Source organism: Lissotriton vulgaris, chromosome 9 (assembly GCF_964263255.1).
Source record: "Lissotriton vulgaris chromosome 9, aLisVul1.2, whole genome shotgun sequence".
Lineage (NCBI taxonomy): Eukaryota > Metazoa > Chordata > Amphibia > Caudata > Salamandridae > Lissotriton > Lissotriton vulgaris.
In genome coordinates, this window is record NC_141697.1 from 1,241,344,072 (window position 1) to 1,241,359,986 (window position 15,915).

Sequence of the window (15,915 nt, forward strand, 5' to 3'; positions counted from 1 at the left end):
TGCCCCGTGTCGTGTACTCAGATAATGGTCAGCCATTCTCGTCCGAGCTTATGAAGCAGGTATCACTCCTGCTAGGATATCAGTGGAAGTTCCACTGTGTCCGACATCCCGAGGCAGCAGGTCTCGTAGAGAGACATAACCAGACCCTGAAAATTCGCCTTGCCAAGATATGTAGGGAGAAAGGCGTAGACTGGATAGTTGCATTACCAGTTGCACTCTTTTACATGAGAATGATAGCACATTCAAGAACAGGGCTATCCCCGTATGAGGTGGTCTTTGGTAGGCCACCGAATATGTGGGGGACGCCTCTGCCTCGTAAGATCACAGATGTTGACTGTAATATGCTGACAGATTACCTTGCCTCCTTGATGTCTGCACTACAATCATGTCGTTCACAGGTAGCTGCAGCCTTTCCCGACAACACCGAGGTGAAGCCACACGAGATCGTCCCTGGAGAATACGTTTTTATCCGGAATTTCGACAGGAGGAGTCCGCTGGAGCCCCGTTGGCAGGCGCCGAAGCTTGTGTTATTAACAACAAGGACAGCAGTGAAAGTGGAGGGCTGCAAGGGCTGGCTCCACTCGAGTCATGTAAAAAGACACTATGGACTGCCGCCAAAACCAGACTCCCAGCCCTGCCCCTTCCAGAGACTGATACTAAACTCCCCCTGGTAGAGAAAACTCCTTCTCAAGAATTTCGTATGAAGTTGAGGTCTAGCAAGTCAGACAGTTTAATTGTTTAAGTCCTCCCCTAGGTGAATCGGTTAGACAAGCTTCTGACATGTACAGGTTAGACCCCAATAGAGAGAGAGATAGACAGAAACAGCTCAAGAAACGAGAATATTGTAAATCTCTCCGTAGTCACTGCATCGTGACATTATTGATTATGTTTTTTCTGAGTCTTATGATTATTGCTGCAAGTATACTGCTACACACGTACTTTCCTATTTTTACACCTGCACATTCTTCTTTAAATGTCACTGTCGAGCACACTTTCAGTGAATTGCCCCCGCACGAGTTATCTTACCGACTTGCGCTGCGCAACAATACTTTTATTAGTATGTTACACCATTCCCATCAGACCAGCAATGCTACAAATTGTTGGATATGTGGCCGACTCCCTCCCTATCAGAAATACAAGGGAGTTCTGCCCCTCTTTCCGTATCCGTTCCCACACAATGGTTCCTGTGGTGCATGGTTTAGTTTAATGAATTCTTTAGATTCTGATTCCGTAGTTTACCAGGGCAATTGGGTATGGGGAAATCTGAAAACAGTTTTGCATAAAGTATGTTTCCCTGACAAGGAGGGTCTTCCACAAAGGACAGGGACCGATCTAGAAAACGAAGTATATGGATTAGGTAATTTTACACTTAACCTCATGATTCTGAATGTCCAGTCCGAAGCCGAACCAGTCTTGCCCGCTATGTCAGTGTTACCAGTCAAAGGTGAATTATGTGTCAGAAAGAATGGTTCAGTAGACCTAGGTCATAGTAGATGTACTACTGTGATTGAATTCAGTGATAAAGGCAAGTCTACATTCAAAGCTTCCAGTCATTCCTATTTCATCTGTGGTCATACAGCTTATGTTCGCTTACCCCTAGATTGGGATGGTACTTGTTACATTGCATTCCTTCTGCCACCTGTTTTTCTAGCCCCACCTGATTACCATAATAACTCCCGTCTAGTACCTAATAGACCCAAGAGAGAACTCCCGATTGTCGACTATACTGAAACGGCGTGGGAGCAGTACACAGATTTCAATAAAGGTTTCTTTCCCTATCTAGGAGCTGTCTTCAATAGCAAATCAATACGTCACTTAACCAGAACCCTTGAAGCAGTAGTAAATGAAACTACTTCCGCCCTAGGCAACTTAACAGAGGAGCAGTCTGCTATGCGGATTGTTGTTCTTCAGAATCGTCTTGTTCTTGACGTCATCCTGGCCGATAGGGGCGGAGCCTGTAGAGTCATCGGATCGAGTTGCTGTGTTTTCATTCCAGAAAACGCACCGTCAGTATACAGAGCCATAACCCGTCTCCATAAGATTGCAAGTCAGACACACCAGAATCCAGGCACCTGGACATGGTCCGGTTGGTTCAGGAGCGTGTTATCAGCCTGGGGATGGAAAATACTATCCTTCCTCGGAATAGCCCTTCTCATAGTATTCAGTTGTTGTCTATGCCTGCAGTGTAGGCCAGCGATTTGCGGCTTGTGCGCCACATCATGTCTTCCCCATTCAAGTTCACGTTCTAAATCCCGCCAGAAAAAGGAAGAGCAAATGATGTTATATGAACAAATTGATGGACTAATGAAGATTGATATATCATGATGGGTCCGTAGGGGACAAGGAGGGAATGAGGTAATATGAATTTTTATGGTCAATTGTGTCCCCTAACGTAGACCCCAACGGCTCCATGTACGTGCTTCAAGTACATGTATGTTCCCTCCACAACCAGCTATGAAGACGCAAATACATTTGCGTCCAACGTTAACATGTCCTCTTTCAGATCCACCATGAATGGGTCGAAAATTCAGTTCCTAAGTATGCCGTGCCACCGTCTTTACATGGTGCACTTTCACGTTTTCCTGGCTCTGGCGAGCTAGGCCCTGATTTCTGCCATCGAGCCCTTTCTACCTTCTGCCTCTGAAAGCTGCAGCCTGGATCTGCATCCGTGACCCTTGCCTTACTGCCTGTGCGGCGAGCGGTGCCCGGCTCGGCCTGCTTGCCTGCCAAGGCTGTATTTTGCCTTCAAGTTATCTGCTCCGCTCCTCGAAAATACATTCCTGTCTAGAGATTTAGGTAAACACCTCCCCAGCTGCAGAGCAAAGGGCCCGGCCTTTCTGTCTCTGTGCAAGTTAATTCATTGCTCCTGTTACCATGGTAGGCCCATGGCCCCCTCGCATTACACGTAGACACGTAGTCGCATATGCATGCACTAGCAGTCAGTATAGAATAGCCTCTGCCCGAGAGACCTTTCCTTCTAGATAATACAGTTCCTCAAACACAAGATATCAGATATGATTTGGGATTAGGTTGTTCTGACACGCCAGACTTCTGTCTCCACGTATAATGCTAAATGTCAAGTCCCCTTCACCCTCCAGTTCCACGTCAATCACACGTCATGCTGCTGCGCACGCATCTCTGCCATATATTTCTGCTGACACTGCAGGATTCCTCTATGAATCCACCCACCTGTGACACTCTCATGTGACGTTTCTGGCACACACCTCCGTGTACGCCCTCGTGCACGCCTTCTGTTACGCACATGTGTTCTTATCTCGTTTCTCTCAGCTGTTACGCCTTCTGTATCCATCACCATTGTATGCATTTACTATATATATTGTACTCTGTTAATAAAGTATTGTCTATCCCTTCCTGAACCTTCGTGGTGATGGAACATGATACCTGGTTCGAACCAATTCCATTTTATGGAATAAAACCCTTATAAACTCAGATGCCACGGACTCTGCCTCTCATTTCGATTGAGTTATTTTATTGAACTTTACCGCATAGAAATTCCGCATAGGTAAATTTTTATTTACCACACAAGACAACCTATGATGAGCAATGGTCTGACCCAAACCCCACCCTAAATACTGGTCTGCAACAACAGACAGCTATAGAGGCGAGACTGAAAAACAGTTCAGTGAAACCATCAGTAGCTTCCCTTTCCCCAACACACAGCCCCAACTGAGCAGGGATCCGATAACAGTATCAATACAGCTTAAACAGATCCACAATAATAAACAATAATTGGCAATGCAAACGAGTCCGGATTCACAACAGTTTTTAATGGCACTGTATGTAAAGCATTACAAGTCAATAGTGTGGGACTGGATATGTATTTGGGAGGAAACAAACAACTGTAAAATGGCAATGGTGAAAGTTAAAAAGTTAGGTGACAGTCACACTTGTAGTGTAGCGGTCTAGTCCTTCGCGGGCGCGTGATGACGCGGCACGCAGGGACAAGATCGCGAACAGTGGTGCACATGCGCGAGGGACGAGGCGCGCATTTTGCGAGCGATTGTAAGACGCCCGGCGCTCTTCCTGTGATCTGCATAACGTAAATAAATATAAACCTACCCCAAGGTACCCCAGAGTCTGCCTCTTCATTCAGGTGATCCCCCAACATTGGCGACGAGGAGTGGGATTTCCCACAAGAAGCCCTAACTGTTTCATAGGAGACTAAAGGCACACAGAGGAGCAACAGACATTGGGAGACCACTGCATTGTACCAGTCAGGGGACTGAAAGGAAAGAAGCATAAGGGCAGAGAGTCGCAGGAGGAGCGTGGCAGAGGCGCAAGGAGACTAGATGCTCCCACCACGTGCACCAGGGCCAGGAACTGAGGCGCACAAGGAAAGGAAGCACGGTAGGAGAGTAGATACACCACTACTGAGGCCCTGGCGGAACGGGGAGAGAGAAGAGAAGGGGAGAAGGAGAACCCCGACTCAACACGGCACAAGGCGGGAACGCAAACGCGCCTGGTAGCCCTAGAAGTCAAGGAGGGGAACCGGAAGAACAGGCCAGGATGAGCACACAAGCATCTTCCCTTACGGCGCCGATTCCGTTTCTGCCCAAACCAGGTGAACCCCAGATGAAATGGGAAGACTAGAGGGAATATTTCAAGAACTATTTAGAAGCTTTGGAAGACGAAAATGGAGAACCCTTCCCCAGTGCGAGGAGAAGAAGGATACTCCTACATAATCTAGGTCCGGAAGGGATAAGAGTGTTCACGAACTTAGTGCCCACGCCTAGACCAGTGGCTGATGATGATGTCTTCCGGCATGCCTTAGAAGATCTAGATAATCATTACCGGCATGCGGTGTGCGTCTCCATTGATCGTTTTAACTTCCAGCAGAGGAGACAAGAAGCGGGAGAATCCATTGACGACTACGTTGCGGCGTTGAGAAGGTTGGCGATTACATGCAAGTATGGGACACTACAAGACGACTTCATAAAGGACCAAATTGTGATGCACACCACCAATAAGACGGTGCAGGATAAGTTGTGGGCGCATGGAGAAGCGACGCTAAAAGAAGTAATAGCAAAGGTAAAGAAAGCGGAATTGTGGAAGCGATGTGCTGACGCAGCGAAACGGGAGAACACCCAGAGAACCATGGTGAACAAGGTGGACGATGCAGAGCAGTCAGGACGAAACAGAATGACGCCCGGGGATAATAAAGGAACCAACAGATGGTCGGGAAAGTCAAGTCAAACATGGAAACAGTCCACGGATAGCAAAGCCATGTGTTACAGGTGCGGAAGTGCGAACCACGCGGCCCAAGATAAACGTTGCCCAGCATTTTGGGCGAAATGCATGTTCTGTGGCCTAATAGGTCATTATGAGAAGGCATGTCGCAGGAAGGGGAAGTTGACGGTTGTGAAGTACGTGGCACAGGACCGGCTAGAAGGAGACTATGAGGAACAGGAAGAAGAAGACCTGTTGTTGTGCATCAAGGAGCAGGTGCTGGGAATAGAAAACAAGCGCTCGAGTAAACCACGGGCCGACATGCTGATAGGAGGAGTGAAGATCACGATTGCGATAGACTCAGGATCCCCATACACCATAGTCCAAAGATCGGTATGGGAGGAAGAGTTCAGTCCAAGTCTAGGCCCCAAGTTGGAACCGCCACACATTCGGCCGGTATCGTATACAGACACCCCGATTCCCATGGTGGGCTACCGGATCCTGAAGTTTGAATTTAGGGGAAGAACGGCGGACTGCAATCTGTATGTGGCAGAGAAGGGCCCATCGGTGTTGGGGTGGAGAGATCAAGGAGATCTAGGGATCAAACTGGACCCAGGAGGCAGTGAGCAAGTGTTGCTGACAGATTGTGAGTGCTGGCCGAATCCAGAGAAAGTGAAGATAGAATTTCCAAAGGTATTTCGGAGGGAAAGTCGGCAAGCTAGAGAAATTCATGCACAAAATCTTGCTCAAAGAGAACTCCCGCCCAGTGTCCCACAAGGTCCGGAACGTGACCATCGCGGCGAGGGAAGCGGTGCAACAAGAACTACGCAGACTGGAAGAACAAGGGATAATTGAGCCCATAGACAGTTCGGAATGGCTATCCCCCTTAGTCGTAGCATGAAAACCCAACGGCATGGTGCGTTTGTGTGTGGACCTGCGAGAACTAAATAAATGCCTGATAGTGGAGAAATTCCAGTTGCCGAGGATTGAAGAAATGCTAGCCAGAACAAGGGGAGTGAAGTGGTTCTCCTCCATTGACCTCGCGTCCGCCTATCATCAGATAGACTTGCATCCATCTAGCAGAAAATTAACGTCCTTCATAACACTGTTTGGATGTTATCCATTTCGCAGAATGCCCTTCGGGCTGGCATCGGCCGCAGCGGTGTTCCAAAAGCTGATGCACTGCCTGTTCAAGGACGTAGATGGCATCCAATATTTCCAAGATGACATCTTGGTGATGGGATTGGACCGAGAAGACCACAACAAGAAACTGAACAAAGTACTGAGCGTGCTGCAAAAGAAGGGACTGACAGCTGAATGGAACAAATGTCGACTGGGAATGACATCTGTCACCTACCTAGGGCATGAAATTGGAGGAAATGGGATCACCCCTAAGAGGGAGAACGTGAAGGCGATTTGTGATGCCAGAGCTCCCGTCAGCAAGGAGGAAGTGAGATCCTTCCTAGGGATGGCCGAATACTATAGTAAATTCGTTCAGCACTTCGCGACTAAAACACATCAATTGAGACAGCTCATAAGAAACAAGACGGCATTCCATTGGGATGAAGAAGCACAGAGGGAATTCGAAGTGTTGAAGACGGACATAAGCCAGGCAGTACCCTTGCATGGACATGATCCTCTTGGACAGACCATACTGACCACAGATGCCAGCGAAAAGGGGCTAGGGTGAGTTCTCGCACAACAGAGAGAAGATGGTACTGTGGAAACCCTCAGCTTCACATCCAGAGCATTATCCCACACAGAACAAAAGTTCAGTGTAATTGAGAAGGAAATGCTGGCAGTAGTATGGGCCATGGGGAAGTTCAGGCAGTTCCTGTGGGGCATGAGATTTTGTCTGCAAACTGACCACAAACCGCTGGTCATGGTACTCACCTCGAGTGGACATGCAACTGCAACCCCACGCATAGCCAAGATGACGCTGAAGCTGCTGGAGTATAGGTATGATGTGGAGTACATGCCGGGGACACGCAACAAAGTGGCTGACTACCTTAGTCGAGCTTCGGCCATGGAGGAGGCGCCAAATTCGTCGTTGGAGAATGAAGAGATGATAGCTGTGATGGAGGATTTTGGAGGATTCAGAAAAAGTAATCAGTAAGCAAGAATGGGCACAGGCGTATGAGGAGGGCGAAGACATGAAGGAGGTCAAAGAATGTGTGCTCGGAGGCTGGCCAGAGAAAAGGAGGTTGATGAAGTTCTCCGAAAATTCTACGAAGTAAGGGAAGAACTATCGGTGAGCGACTCCGGAATCTTCTTATATCGAGGTGATAAAGTGGTGCCCCCCACAAGACTAATCCTGCTCCTACTGCGCCAGCTACATGAAGGACATATCGGCATGGTGAAAACCAAACTGCGAGTGAAGCAAATGTATTGGTGGTCGGGACTGGACAATCAAGTAGAAAGGCATGTGAGGGACTGTGACCAGTGCCAAGGAGCCGACAAAATATTGAAACCATTGAGACCTGCGTTGGGAAGGTTCGACCAACTGCGCAACACGTGGGAGGATGTATTGGTTGACATTCTGGGACCAGTGCTAGATAACCAAGGTATGCCGAAATACTTATGTGTTTTGGTGTACAAGTATTCTAAGTGGCCAGAAATACATGTGCAGGATGAGATGGACACTGACACAATCATCAAGTTTCTCACCTCGGTGTTCCTGAGAGAAGGGATCCTGAGGACGGTCCTCAGTGACAATGGTCCGCAGTTCAGGTCTGAGAAGTGGTTTAAGTACGCAAAAAGGAATGGGATCAAAGTGAAACACACCTCAGTGTACCACCCTTCGAGCAACAGACAGTTGGAGATATTTAATTGTGTCCTCATGGGATCCATACAAGCTGCCATCATGAAGGGCAAAGATTGGGAGAAGGAGGTCCAAAGCATGTTGTGGGCGTACAGGATTACCCCCACCTCTACAGGGTACAGCCCCTTCCAGATCCTAAGGGGCAGGCACCCGTTCACGAAGGACAATGTGGTCTGGAGGGAGAAGACCGTCACCAGCAAATGGTCACCTGCCGTAGTCCAGCACAATCTCGAAAGGGCCCAAAAAGTATATACTGAGCACTATAACAGGAGAAGAAATGTGAAAGAAGCGACTTTGGAAAAAGGGGAGTGGGTGAGAGTCAAGTTGGCTGTGCTGAAAAGGAAAGGAGAAAGCAAGTACAGCCCACCCATGCAAGTGGAGGAAGTGTACGACAGAGCTGCGTTGCTTAGTGACGGAAATGTGTGGTCCCAAGACCGCATGGCTAAAATTAACAAAATTCTAGAGTGGCCTGAGGAAAAAGAGAAAGGCCAACAAGATCAAGGACTGAGTGGCAGAGAGGAGAGAATAACGGAAGAAGGTGAAAGCCAAGTGGAAGGACATTTGCACGTAGAGGGAGAAGATCTGAAAGCCCCGAGGGTAGAGGAAGAGAGGGTCGAAAAGGACTTGACACCCCAGAGAAATTAACTGAGTCAGATGAGGAGCGGAATGTTGAGCCCTGTGGGAGATGGTGACCGAGAAGCTTCTACCCCGGTAAGGCGTACACGTGCAGGGAGAGCTGTGGTCATACCCAAGGCCGGACTGGGAACCAGAACCGGCCCTGGCAAAGTGCTCAGCCGGCCCCCCTTCCCCCCCCCTCCGGGAGGAGGGGGGTGGGGGCGGTGCGACCGCGCTCTGTGTCAGGGCCGGTTTTCGGCCGTTTTTGTTACAGGGCCGTTTTTGCAGCATAACGGCTCTGTAACAAAAACGACCCCAGGGGCCCAAAACCGGCCCCCAACCATGCGGCCCACCGGGGGATTGCCCGGTGCCCGCAACGGCCAGTCCGGGCCTGGTCATACCCGCTCGCTTCAGAGACTTTGAATTGGGGGGGATGTTGAAAAAGTGGACCCCTAGCATCTCCTTGTGTGTGTGTAAAAAAGGGAGATATGTAGTGTAGTGGTCTAGTCCTTCGCGGGTGCGTGATGATGCGGCACGCAAGGACAAGTTCGCGAACAGTGGTGCTCATGCACGAGCGGTGAGGCGTGCATTTTGCGAGCATTCGGAGCGCGAATTGTAAGACGCCCGGCGCTCTTCCTGTGATCTGCATAACGTAAATATAAACCTTCCCCAAGGAACCCCAGAGTCTGCCTCTTCATTCAGGTGATCCACCAACATCACAGCACTGCGAAGCCTTCTCCTTCCATCTGTGCTGCTGCCAGAGTAAAACAACATAAATGATTCAGTTATCTAAGACACTCTACTATCATTAGAATGTCACGTCTGTGACCATACAAGTTCAAGCCAAGACAGGTGATAAGCACAAAGTGGAAACAGCTGTGTAGAGGGCACGCACTATCCTGCGGAAGCACATCACTGCTGCCCAATCAGAACCTGTACTTCCGCTACCTCGCTGCTGCCCAATCAGAACCTGTACTTCGGTCACACAACTGCTGCCCAATCAGAACTTGTACTTCGGCTACCTCGCTGCTGCCCAATCATGACCTGTACTTCGGCTACCTCGCTGCTGCCCAATCAGAACCTGTACTTCGGCTACCTCGCTGCTGCCCAATCAGAACCTGTACTTCAGTCACCTCGCTGCTGCCTAGGCTTCGGGGAGGACGGCCCTGGGCTGTGAGGGCAGTGGGAGCCGCACCCAGGGATGGCGGGCCCTTGAGGTGGGGGCGTTGCTCGGCGGACACTCACCGCGGCCCGGGCCTCCAGCTCCGTCCGGCGGATCCGAGCCAAGGTTCGCTGCGTAACCTCAAGGCGCCGCCATGACAGTCGGAGCGGACAGGGCAGCCATTGGTGGAGGACCCGCCCATCGTCATGACGACGGCACACGCGCCTCACGGGAGTGGATAACACTGGCTGGCTCGACCGCGAGGACCCGCCCATAGCAAAGGAGAGGGACCGCCCATAGTCGTGACGACATCACACGGGAGCGACCAGACCTGGCTGGGATCGACCGCGAGGACCCGCCCTTAGCAACGACGCTCCCTCACGTCGCGATAGAGGTGCACGGCATGACGTCAGCAGCAGAGCGTGAGGTCGAAGCCTCCCCCTTCTAAGCGCCCCTGGGCTGGGGCTGCCAGTGCCATGGTTGGACCCCCCTGGTGTGTGTCTTCTGGGACATTCCTTATGGCCTGCCCGGCTCCTTTTACAAATACAATATTTACTAGTGGCATTCACCTGGGAAACAGAAGGCTCTAGGCCCCCTCTCTCTGATCTGAAGGAAGACCCTCCATCATAGAGAATCCTTTTCTCCATGACAATGGTAGTGCCTTACCTGTGTTTTCTGGCATGTGTTGCAGTATTATCCTACTACCTGGGTTTGGTACTCTTCTGTAACATGCCCACGTCACTTTTCTCTTGTAACACACTGTTTGCTACCTCTCACATTGCCTACGTAACGATTGTTCTTGTGCCTGAGTGTCTGCCATTTTTTGCAGTATTATCCCTCTATTTGTACTTTTTACGCTTTTGTAACTTTCACACATGTCAGTTTTTCCTCCTGTAATGTACCGTTTGCTACCTCTTGTATTTTGTTTGCTCACAATTGTCACTTTTGCCTCGTCACTTAATGTTTTGTTCACTTGTAATTTTCTCCTCATGTATCAGTTCTGTTCCTATTGGGAAGCGCTCTGAAACGTTCGGTTAAAGTCCGCGCTATAGAAAAACGCATAAAATAAAAAAAGAGAGATTACACGTGGCCAAGCTGCCCAGGTGTCAGATTACTATGTGTTACATTTTCATAATTTTATTTTAGTGTAATTATGAGTGACAGTTTCTCGCAAATTCAAGCAATGAAGAAGAGGGGAAACATAAATCTGAGCTATTACACCCATACAAGAAACTCTAAGAAGTTAACTGGTGCAAAGCACCACAAAAATGCAAAGCAAGGAAACAAACATTCTGTGACATTCAAATACATTAATTATTTATTATATTTAGAGGGTGATAGCACACAAGTGTTTACTTCAGATTAATATACTAGCACAGTGACACTTTCAGGCGCCTCTTTAGTTGAAGTTCTCAGGGGACTAGGATTGAAACTGGTTGCAAAATGAGACCTGTAAGAGTAGAGAGAGTGTGGAAACCTGCTAGGGACAGGGTGGAAATGTAAACTTGCAGCAAGGTGGGGAAGGGAAAGCTGCAGGAGAAAAGGAGGGGAAACCTGTAACTAAGTATGGTATTCATTTTCCTCTTACTCTTTTGTTTCTATGTTTTTCCTTTTCTATTCTCTGCATACCTTTTTTTTCCTATCATACCCCAAACAACCACTGTTCAAACTTCAAACGCAGGTCGTGGTCTTAACTGTCTTTCACTGACGTTGTCGAGCCCCTGCTGCTCTGAATGGTTAGATGCCTCATTTAATGTATGCCTGCTACTGCTGGGATCTGCGAGTTCAGGTCAGATCACTGACTGGGTTGCCCAGCTAAATTATTAATTGCTTTGCATGTCTGTAAAAACTAGTGCCAAGTCTGTTGCGTCACTGAAGTGCTCTGACACCTTCGGGTAAAGTCCTCGCTTTATAAAAATGCATTAAATAAAAAGAAATAAACTGTTGTCAAAAGTGCACATGTTTAAGGAAAATGATGTATGTCTGTCGTCGTGCATTGCTTAGCTAAGATGACACTGGTTTCAAGGGATTCCTGGCATCGTGTTGTAGTATATGGCAGGTGAAAACTAACCAAGGTGGCAAAGAAGAGGTGTATCGTCGCATAGGGTTCAGTCAATACACACTACTCATGGACTCACTCAAGGGAGAGCCACTGGCAGACCGCACACACCATGCTGCAGAGGTAAGGCTGCCTCAGTGAGCAGCCAATAGATTTGCCTTTTGGCGCTTAACGTGCAGTCAATCAGTGGGAGATAGATTAACAGAGCAAGGCACTACACTCAGACTAATTTATCTAGTTTGAAAGGCTTGCCACAGTGACAGCAATTGGTTTACGCTGGGCTGCCGCCTTCTCATACCCTGAGTCCAACCTGGCCACAACGACTCCCTCTGCCAACACGCCTTCTGCATTCAGATTCACTCAGGCTCCGCTGAGCTGCAGTGTGTGCTTTTGGCTCCAGCAGCCACCAATGTCCCGTGTGGTTGGCTGCTTCGGCAGTCATGGGGATTAACATGGTTTTAATTTACCACTGCCACCAGCCTCCCACAAACTTTAAAAACAGCCAGCAACAGCAGGACGTGATGTACTGTGGCACCTATTCAAGTCACAGTGTCACTTTCCTCAGGCATGCAGCTGATGTTTCAGTAGTTGCATTGGGTACTGCCTTGTGACGTCAGTCAGATTCATGCAATGCAGCATCACAAAATCTTTCTTATCTTATTTATACATGGTTTGTTATTTTGAGCCAATTAGCAATGCTAGCTCAGCCAGCTTGCGGTGCAGCGCACATGCCATGGCGCCCTGGCACTTTAGCTTTACTTTTACTTAGTAAAACAGCACTAGTACGGCTTCACAGCCAAGGCAGGCACTATGCTTAAAATGCATGACTTTCCATTTCAGTGCGCTGATGCGGACCACCACACTGAAAGGAGTTAGTCTAACGCCTGATGTGGGGTATTTCACAGGACTGTTCTGGTGGGGTGAAACCTCCACATGATACAATTTCCTAACTTTTGCACCTGCAAGTTTCTGGCGCTATAAAGGACATGGTGGTGCATTATGCCTCCATTGTTTTATTCTAGCAACTCAGCAAGCATTAAAGCATATAACTAATATAAAAAAAGACTGCCTGCTGTATCTGCGCTGCCTGCTACCCCTGCTCCAGCTGCTGTCTCTGTGCCCGTGCTGCCAGTTCAAGGTCCTTGCCCAGGACCACTCATCAGCACCACCAATGGAGGCTATCACATGGCCTCGCAGTGGTCTCACCGCTGGTTGTGGAATGCCAGGACACCTGGCCCTTCCACCACGTGACGGGGCATCGCCAAGGAATTCCTAGGCCTAGATCCCATACACAAAAACAACAGCTGCATCTCTTTCCCCCCACAAGCTACCAAAGGACCCTTTACCTGCAGGCACTGCCACTTCTCCTGCGACTTAACCTACGAAACAGCCTGCACCACGCCTGCCCACATGTCCAAGTATACCACACAAGTGCTCCATTGTATCCTGCTCAACACCCGCTCACTGAAAACACGCCACAGAAATCTGGGACACCATCCCCACCCTCTCCACAGACATCGCCTTCATCACAGAAATGTGGCTCAACCCCTCCTTGAATCCAAACATCACTACCACCATTCACAAAGGCTACAAGATGATACACAGAGACCGCACCAACAAACAAGGCTGAGGCATTGCCATAATCTTCAAGGAAACCATTAGATGCACCAACATCCACAATGACGACCCCACAGTGATTATGGAACACCTAAACTTCCTACTTTAAACTGACGCAAAGACCATGAGAAGAGGCACCCTCTCCTACAGACCCCCAGCAACATTCTGCAATGCCATCCCCAACCTCATCAAGCAATCGACTCTCCACACTACATCCTACTTGACAACTTCAACTTCCACATTGACAACCCAAACTCCATAGCTCTATTCGAGAACCAGGACAATGTCAGCCTTACCCAACTGGTCACCGAACGCACACACAAAACCATCCATTCGACTCAATTTTCACCTCCAGCAACAGACTCAAATTCAGCCACACCAGAGGCCTCACCTGGACTGACCACACCATTGCACACTTCAACATCACTGACGCCCAACACAACATCACCAGGAGTCGGGTCTCTTCCTGCCACAGCTGGAGCAAGGTCACGAAACTCAGTGATCACAAGCCCTCACCACCTCACAACCAGAGGCCTCAACAGACCTCAACCAGGCAAGCCTACTAAGCGCTCCATGACCTCGAACCTGCCTACATCAATCATAACCTGAACGTCCACCAAACCGCTAGACACATACGTTCCTCTTCACTCACCCCTGCAACGTTGTCTGCTCCTTCTGCTACATTGCTGCCAAGACCGGGAACGACCTCCTCCTCCAGCTCCCTCCAGCCTCATGACTCACAGACTTCTGAGAGAGATTCCAGACTTGGCTCTACATCTGAGACAAAGCGCCTAGATGCCCCTAGGGGTAACAGTGTTGTGCTTTACAAATGTTGTTTGATTGATCTCACAACATCCTAACAATGCAACCAGCTAAGAGGTACATAAATGATTCCATGTAAAACCAATCAATCTTTGCTCTCCAAAAAAGCTGAAACCAGGAGTTTATTCTTGTTTACTCGAAAAACCTAGAAGGGAACAAATTGTTAAACTTGAAGAACCAGTGTAGCCGTATCATCAGGACTGGAGCAGATGCTTATGCCCATTTCAAATTCATCAATAAACAATTGAGCCATGCTCGAAATAGGCTTGAAATAGAAAAGTTTTAAAACAGACTCAGATGACCAATCAGAGAAATTCCTGATCTCCTCTAGGCGGATACTAGCTATCATAGATCTTAAAGCCATATCTCCCCTGCTTAGGCACACTTCATAGAACGAGTTGTCAGTACCTCCTTTACACATGATCAATATGGCAAATGTGCGTACAGACAATTGAGAGACACACTTCCAGTAAGGTATCAAAAGTTGATTTGCATGAGACAGTCTGCACTCACCAACAACTACTTCATATTCCTTCTTTCACTACATTGATATGGAAAGTTTGGATAAGAGACTGATCTACACAAAGCTTTCATTCATCTTCAGTGTTGAAAGTCACATCCCCAGGAGATGTGCAATGCTTCGACAACTAAAATCCTCCTGGAGCACATGAAACGGACTGTTATTGCCAATTAGGCAGATAACTGTTTCCTAGATAAATCTTAATTTGTGGGCCACTGGGACAGGAACAATAGGACTCAATGAAATCCCAAAGCCTAGTGTAAATCTAATCTAAATGGAAGTTTGCAGACAAAGGGATGTTGCCCCACAGAAACATATGAAATTGAGAGCTGGCCTGCTGAGGTGGCTCACCTAAAATTATTTAGAACTCTGTACGCCCTTTTCGAGTTCATTAACTCTGGAAATTCAAATTGTGAGCAATCTATTTTGTATGGGATCACAATCCCGTTCCAGACACAAGCGTCCCCATGAAGAGTTGTAACTTTTGTGGGTGTTGTCTGTTGAGGCTCAGGAAATATATTGAGTAGGTCCGTTCAAAATGCCTGGCACCTAGAATCTGTCCCAGAAAGCCTCATTTGTCACCAAGCGTAGATGACCCTTGAGCATCAGTGGTTGATGGTTGCCCAGTGTGTGAAAAATTGGCCTGATATGCAGTGCTCCCTATTCTAGTGATCACTATGTATCAGTCCAAATGACCCTTATTGATGATTGGTTGTAAGTCAACCATAGACCAGCTATCCTAGTAGCATGGACAAGAGCAGTCTTTAGGCTAGACTCTAGTGGGCGTGTTGAGCCAGGTGTTATAACAAACAAAAAAGAGTCGGAAGGTCTGCTAAGCGGCGTAACTGAGTCTATGCGGTCCTAATAAAGTGACCCTTTTGGACTGCACTGAACCAGGCCAAGTAGTCACATGACACAAAAATGTGTTAGATATCCTATCAGCCCACCCATCTGGCGGAGCCTCGTCATGTAGGACATCTAACCAGAGTGGTGAGTCTAAGCCCAGGTGAATTGGCCAGACAACACACACTACTGGTTCATCTTGTAATAGTGTCCGTGCCACAGAGTGGTGCTGATAAAGTGCAGTGCAAAACAGGGACTAAAGGATAAGT

The 15,915-nt window shown here is 48.3% G+C and overlaps 1 protein-coding gene across 1 annotated transcript in view; it reads right to left on the minus strand.

Moving 5' to 3' along the window:
- The window catches only part of UQCC5 (ubiquinol-cytochrome c reductase complex assembly factor 5), a 55,958-nt gene extending 45,958 nt beyond the window's left edge, over positions 1–10,000 (minus strand). The window contains exon 1 of the mRNA XM_086939406.1: positions 9,869–10,000. The gene's annotated coding sequence lies outside the window, so the exon portion shown is untranslated. The remainder of the gene's footprint in view (positions 1–9,868) is intronic.
- Between the last annotated feature and the right edge of the window lie 5,915 nt (positions 10,001–15,915).